At 41.9% G+C, this 6425-nt stretch overlaps 1 protein-coding gene across 7 annotated transcripts in view; it reads left to right on the top strand.

Moving 5' to 3' along the window:
• Nucleotides 1-273: 273 nt before the first annotated feature.
• LOC106576818 (sorbin and SH3 domain-containing protein 1) overlaps nucleotides 274-6425 on the top strand; it is a 79366-nt gene continuing 73214 nt past the window's right edge. For 2 of the 7 annotated variants that reach the window (XM_082964696.1, XM_082964698.1), the window contains exon 1: nucleotides 348-544. The gene's annotated coding sequence lies outside the window, so the exon portion shown is untranslated. Of the gene's footprint in view, nucleotides 545-6425 lie in introns of all 7 variants that reach the window. The other 5 variants (XM_082964695.1, XM_082964693.1, XM_082964697.1 and 2 more) reach the window with 5 other exon arrangements.

Genomic DNA, 6425 nt, shown 5'->3' with positions numbered 1-6425 from the left:
TGTATTTCATGCACTTCCATATAGCTTAATTGACAAGTGAGCCCAAGATGGATCCAATAAGCTAAACTTATGGTGTATTCATTTATCACATTTGCACCTGTTCCTGAGTCACTATGCATAGTGGTCCACAGTGGTCCTTCAACCAGAAATACACTTTAAAAACACCAATTAATCACACAATTAATCAAATGCATTCAATTAATCTTAAATGAATTACGCATTTTACAAGAGTTTACTTAATCAAATGATCCGTCAACATTCTAATGATGATACATGTGTAAGAAGCCTGTAATGCAAGAGCGATGACGATATCCCATAATAGGACATAATGAGTCCTGACGCCACCTCCATCCTTTCCCCTGTCCTCAAGGAGGGAAAGACGCATGTATGTGAGCAAGGAGTGAGATGCAAACCGTGTCGGGGAGATTGGTGGGGGTGTGTGCCTGTGTGCTCGCTGTGGCGACTGTATTTACTGTAGCAGAGACCTCACTGCCGCGTGTGGCAGCGATATTGATAAGGAACACTGGATTGCCACTCTACAAAGGTAAACATTTGTCATTTTATTGTCTGCCTTTCTCATATGCTTAATTTTGCTCGTCAGATAAATATCGGACATAAGACAATTTGGATTGCCACTCTACAAAGGTAAACGTGTCATTTTATTGTCTGCCTTTCTCATATGCTTAATTTTGCTCGTCAGATAAATATCGTACATAAGACAATTTGCATCATGCCCACGTTGGATAATTTCTCTCCCTTGACAACATAAACGCTGACAAATGTGTCTTTCATTTTATGGCTCGAGTGACTTGCGTTAATATCACGAGTGTTTGATTGTAATTCTAGCACTTACCTATTACCTGCATTGATGCGCTAAATACCGCAGTAGAGACACATCCATCTGTTATCTGCAACCACACGACTGACTATATTGAGTATGTTTTTCATAATAGCAGAAATAACATGGCAACATGATATGTAGGTAAATACATGAATGACGTGTATACAGAGCTCCTAAATTCCCCATTGTTATTATCTTCTCTTTGCATTGCATTCCCCTGTACAGTATAGGCCTACCTGGTTCTCTGTGTAATCTGTGTGGAGGTGTAAAAATGACACAATGAATAACTTAAGTCTGTCTGAAACTCCATACTGTGTTCTGCAGTTGGACTTAATATGGTTACTGCATAACTCAGTGAATGAGCTACAGTATTAAACAGGCAAACCAAGAAACAAACAATAACAACTCATGGTCACTTAATGGGAGATGAAAACCTCAACCTCTGGACGCTGTTCCTTGATAATACATTTTTTTGTATGTTTACATTTTTTTTAATGAACATTCTGGATTATGATATTTTGGATTATCTTCACAAACCCACACTTCACCCATAGAGATGAAAGCAACTGAATGCCCCATAGGGACTGAATGCACACTAGTTATTGACACAGTGAATGGCTACCTCCATGTTCAGACAGTTTCTTTGACGAATAGGCGGGCTTCCTGATTAAGTGCATGTGGCATGAACTTTCACATAACGGGGAGGGGCATGGAGGCGTTCAGTAACCACTGAATGACTGACCTCAGGATTGACCTGGTGACCTCTCTCAGGATGGAGAGCACGACAACTCTGCCTCATTCACGTGTCTACACTAAAGTGTTTTCGTGTCAACATCTACACCCATTCAGCCCGTGTGTACCATGACTCTGCCCTGTCCTGCAAGACAAATTTGAGTACTCCTGTGAACCAGTAAAACCTCGAATCCAGGGGGATAGGTCCGCTCAGGACTGACACTGCAAACCATGCTGCCATGTGAGCCAGCACACCTTTCAGGCAACCGAGCATAAATCAACACTTTGTACAATGGAGGACTGTCGTCTATTGTCTAAGGAAATCTCTCTTGACCAGAAACATTTAACATGAACGTGACATGCTGATCAACATGCTGAATGGGTGACACGTTCTTTAACAGTTGGCGAAGGATCTATAGTGCCAAGAAACCCTATGTGCTACGTCATTTAGAATGAACGTGTCCCCCCCACATACCGTATTAATGCACTCTCTTTAAACCTTCACATCAGACCTGTGCTCTTTATCAGGCATCGCTCAAACCTTGGTGCTAACTTTTATCCATCCAGAATATTTCCTCATGTATGGCCGTATTCTGCCTCACTGTTCCTGTGTTGACATGTCCAATGGCACAGGTGCATTGCAAACTCAAATGTCACCCCAAAACATGTGAACAGTACGGAATTGTATGCACCAACTGCTGTAAGTCGCTCTGGGTAAGAGCGTCTGATAAATGACTAAAATGGAGATGTAAGTACACTGAATAGTTATTTTTTTAGAGAATTGTCTATGGCTAGTTGTTTCTGTCTTCCCAGGCGGATGATTCATGTCTTCTCAGGCTAATGATGAATTATTTGTGTTGAGTGGTAAATATTTGATAAATCCTTTAGAATCATGTTACTTGGACCCCTTTGAAGTGAGAAGAACAACCGCGAGACACGAATCAAAACTGAATTTCAGATTTGTCTCAAGAGGTGCTTTATATGCCCATTATAAGGTTATTTAACATCTTTAGGATCTTAGTCTGAAGGGAGAATTTTCTATTGAAACCTAAGCCAGTTTATGGCATTTAGTCTCTAAATGCATTTATCCAACTTGCATGTATTTTTTCAGTGCAAATGGAAACCAAGGCAGGGTTAAAGCCAGCATATTAATCTAGGAGTTGTTGTCAATTATTATACATGAAATACCCAAATCAAGAGCTTTTGTTATGTCATATTGCTTGATGGCATATGATTTGTTTACAGATCCTAGACAGTATCAGATCGTGAGTGCATTTGAAAACAACATTCTCTTTATTCTAAATAACTGATGTTTCTCTGGGCAGGCCGGATGTTTCTGCCAGACACACCAGAAAGGTTTCTGTTTCCATTCTGTGTTAATGTTACTGCATGTTGCTTAGCAACCTCCCTCCCCCCTTTTCTCCATCTGCTCCCATTGGCCAAAGTGGATAGTGCTACATGAAGTGTTATGCTTTGGCTTTTCGAGGTCTGAGCACACAAAGAGAAGCCCACCAATGGAAGTGAGTAAACAAGAAAGTGAATAGAGAATTTATGGTTTGGTGATTGATTTCTTGTCACCCTCTCGCTGGCACTGCAAGCTGTGGTGGAAAAACAAGGGAAAACAAAACACTTGTTGACAACTGTTTCGACAAAAGCATCCAGTCTTGCCATATGCCTCACTCTGCACCATGCAGGCACAGTAGAATATCAAATTAAAATGTAAAAGCCAAGCATTTATTTATTTACATTTTTTATTTTACCGTTATTTTACCAGGTAAGTTAACTGAGAACACATTCTCATTTACAGCAACGACCTGGGGAATAGTTACAGGGGAGAGGAGGGGGATGAATGAGCCAGTTGTAAGCTGTACACTGAGTGTACAAAACATTAGGAACACCTGCTCTTTCCATGACAGACTGACCAGGGGAATCCAGGTAAAAATTATGATCCCTTATGTCACTTGTTAAATCCACTTCAATCAGTGTAGATGAAGGGGAGGAAACAGGTTAAGAAGGATTTTTAAGCCTTGAGACAATTGAGACGTGGATTGTGTGTGTGTGCCATTCAGAGGGTGAATGGGCAAGACAAAAGATTTAAGTTCCTTTGAACGGGGTATGGTAGTAGGTGCCAGGTACACTGGTATGAGCGTGTCAAGAACTGCAACACTGCTGGGTTTTTCACACTCAACAGTTTCCTGTGTGTATCACCCAAAGGACACCCAGCCAATTTGACACAACTGTGGGAAGCATTGGAGTCAACATGGGCCAGCATCCCTGTGGAACACTTTCGACAGCTTGTCGAGTCCATACCCCAACGAATTGCGGTTGTTCTGAGGGAATTTCACACAGGTTGACCTCCTCCTTCTCTGCAGAAACCCCAGCAGCTGTGCAGAGCCCAACTGAGTGATCCGGGACAACAGCATCAATGTAACAGTCTTGCTTCCGTCCCTCTCCTTGCCCCAACCTGGGCTTGAACCAGGGACCCTCTGAACAAGCATCGTTAGCTATCGCTCGAAGAAAGCCAGGGTTCTTGCAGGGCAAGGGAAACAACTGCTTCAAGGTCTCAGAGCGAGTGATGTCACCGATTGAAATGTTACCAGCGTGCACAGCTAACTAGCTACCCATTTCACACCAGTTACATATAGTACTGTCGTGATGAAGCTGAGTGCCTGCTTATCCAAATGAAAGATAAAGCTATCATTCTTGGAGCTGCCAGATAATAGGCTATTAGTGCCCTTTAGTGTTTGTGTCACGGTAAGAGGATAGACAGACATGGGGTGGCACACTTAAAAATCGGCAGATATTGAGACATTTTTAGAGACCTACGTTGTTACTTTTGTCTAAGTACTTGAAATGACTGGATTGTCACATTGCTCTTTTTAGATATGTGCAGCTACTGTATCCTATGACAAAATAATCAAGTAGTCAGGTCACACAACCACTCAGGGAGTTATAACAGGTAGGACACTCAACAGTAAGCCTGCATTCCATGTCTGAGTCAAAACACCACCCTGAAATAAGGTGAAACATTCCACACTCTCTCAGGAAATGACCTGAAAATGAATCAACGCTCCCATAAACATGTTAGGGTTCCCCATTGTCTAAGCCAACAGGAATCCACATCTTAGGTTGTGGCTTGTCCTCTGGCGGTGACAGTGTAGATGAGGTCTTCCAGTTACAGAATCATCAAATCTTATACTCTATGTCAGTGAAATGGCATCTGATCTATATCTATATTGTATTAAAAAAGGAATAATCCCAGTTTCATATTTGTATTGTTTTGTACTTTTTGCCAGGTGCCTAACAATAAGTATACTTGTTTATCCTCTCTCTATCTGTGATTCTTTGTGTATTCTCTACCAAGAGATCTTGGAGGACAGCCTAGAGTCCTTGTGAGGCAACCGTATCGTCCTTGGTAAACTTTCAGCTCAGTGACATTCTTATTACACTGGCTCTAAAAGCTGAGCTGCCAGGTTGTGCCCAGACTGGCTCTCTAAAAATGTCCATGTGAGACATTGTGTCCATGTGGTGAGCCAGCGCCTTCCCCAGGACCTTCACACGTGCCAAGCCCACTCTGTCCTCAGGATCTGGTCATTGTCTATGCCCAATAACTGTCAGGGATTTTCATGGCCATGCTAGCTAGCCGCAGCACCAACAACAACTAACCTCCAATCTCAGAAGCACTGACCTTTCATGAGCCAGGTCAACACACTGGGTGGATGTTTTTCCTCCCGTGAAAAGAGTGACACCTCACTTGTTTTTCACTTTATTTTGTAAGAAGTTGTAGGATTATCAGAATACTTCAGTCCAGTAGGTATGTGTTGGCCATATTTTCCCTCTCGACAATTACTTATGGTCTTTCCTGAAAGACTAGAAACCCAGAAAACTAGAATATGTAAAAATGGCATGCATTTCCTTTTATATTGCAGTTGTTTAAAACTGCTAGCCCCTGAACATCCAATGGCTCTTGTGTGGAATGTGTAGAACCCTCTGGCTCACAGCCAGTGTGGAAGCTGTTTAGGGAAGAGAGGGGTCCTCACAATTAGAAGACTAAACTGTTTCTCTGGCCCGGGCCTTTTCGAGCCATGTTTGGAGATGTTTGGTGAGATCCACGCTGAGCACTGGACAGCTTTTCTCCTCTCTGCCATTTGTTGAGAAAGAAAAAGTCAAACTATATTGCGTAACAGCTCCCGCTATTTTTCTCTGTAGTACACCAGACCTTGTGGTGAGAGCTATTTTATATATGAACACAGCTCACTCGAAGTCTCAGAATTAGAGTAGGGATCCCTGGCTGTGTGAGGTTTATCATAGTTCAGCAATTTTTTTTAAGCAAGCAGAGAGCAGTTCTCGAACATGTGGAGCCTAAGGGATTGCTACAGCACACAACAGCTGTTCTCATTCACTGGCAGTGACACTGAGTTACAGGAGTTGAAATTAGACCATTTTACTGAAAAAATATACACTTAGGGAAATGTTTTCCACCATACCAGTATCACATTCCTCTCATTTGTTTTTTTCATTAGCTTTATTTGTTTTTTTTATAGTGTTTATATCTCTTCTCGTACTTCTGAGATAGACAGTTGGAAGCTGGATGAAAAAAATCACAAAGCACATATGACTGTGAACCATGCAGTTTTACGAAGACCATAATTCATGAAGACCATAATTACATTTCAGTATGTCAATGTTATGCATACATGTTGTTAATGAACTTAGTGAAATGGATTGACTGACCAATGTATGTTATCAACACAGTAAGAGCGCTTGTGAGTCAAGCCCCAGGGTTGTCCTGTAGCTAATTCCAGACATCTTGTAATGTCCAGTCTATTCTGCATGGGCTGGGTTTTGGATG

The sequence above is a fragment of the Salmo salar genome, chromosome 18 (assembly GCF_965601325.2).
Source record: "Salmo salar chromosome 18, fSalSal1, whole genome shotgun sequence".
Classification (NCBI taxonomy): Eukaryota; Metazoa; Chordata; class Actinopteri; order Salmoniformes; family Salmonidae; genus Salmo; species Salmo salar.
The sequence above is the reverse complement of the archived record's forward strand: the minus strand, read 5'-3'. Positions and strand labels throughout refer to the sequence as shown.